Raw genomic sequence first — 1,264 nt, 5'->3', positions numbered from 1 at the left:
ACATGTTTTTTCCCCTAAGTCTTGAATTTTAATGCTCTATGCCTGAAAATGAACAGGCTTTACTTGTTTATTGCAATCCTCCCAGCCCTCCTCTTTCATCACTTAGTACGCACTTAAAAAAAAAAAAAAAAGATTTATTTAAGAGACAGAGAGCACACAGGGCAGAGGGGCAGAGGGACAGGGCAGAGAGAATCCCAAGCAGACTCCCTGTTAAGCACAGGGCCAGACTTGGGGCTCTATCTCACAACCCCAAGATCATGACCTGAGCGGAAATCAAGAGTCGGATGCTCAACCAACTGAGCCACCCAGGTGTCCCACTTAATATGCACTTTAAAAAAAAGATTTATTTATTTATTTTAGACAGAGAGAGAGAGAGTGCACAAGCAGGAAGGGCAGAGGGAGAGAGAATCTGAAGCTGATTCCACACCGAGCCCAGAGCCTGACTCAGGGCTCCATCTCATGAGTCTGAGATCATGACCTGAGCAGAAACCAAGAGTCAGTTGCTTAACCAACTGCACCACCCAGGTGCCCCTTAATATGCACTTTTTAAAAAAATCTGAAAACTAACGTTTTTCTTCAATTATTGACCCTTTAATATTCTCTATTCCATTCTATTCTTCTAGAGCCTAAAAAAATGTGTATTAGAGCGCTTTAATCTAGCCCCTATGTCTCTTAGTTTTCCATTCATGTTTTAATATCTTTACTGGCCTGTGTTTACTATCAGTGAATTCTTGCACTAGCTACCAATATTCACAAATTCTTTCTTTGACTTTGTCCAGCCTAGGGTCCAGGCCATCCTTGCCTTGTATGGTACCATGTTAAGAAATTTGTGCCTATCTGGGGTGCCTGGGTGGCTCAGTTGGTTTGGTTAAGCAGCTGCTTTCAGCTCAGATCATGATCCCAGGGTCTTGGGATCAAGCCCCACATCGGGCTCCTTGCTCAGTGCAGAGCCTGCTTCTCCCTCTCTCCCTGCTTGCCGCTTTGCCTACTTGTGCTCTCTATCTGTCAAATAAATAAATAAAATTAAAAAAAAAAGAAATTTGTGCCTATCTGTGTCCTCAATGATCACAGAAGGATGCAAGTGAGGACATAGTTCTGATGTGCATAAGTTGGGTTAACACTACACTGTGAAAAGTGAGAGCTGCCTGTATACCCAGTTCACCATGTGTTTCTATTTCCAGGACTATATTTTTCATCTAAAGGATTTCTAATTGGTTCTTCTCCATGCCTATTGGTTCTCAATTTAAGCTGCCTTTTTCTTACA

The sequence above is a fragment of the Leptonychotes weddellii genome, chromosome 11, assembly GCF_054177405.1.
Source record: "Leptonychotes weddellii isolate Sample4059 chromosome 11, ASM5417740v2, whole genome shotgun sequence".
Classification (NCBI taxonomy): domain Eukaryota; kingdom Metazoa; phylum Chordata; class Mammalia; order Carnivora; family Phocidae; genus Leptonychotes; species Leptonychotes weddellii.
This window is presented reverse-complemented; position numbering follows the sequence as displayed.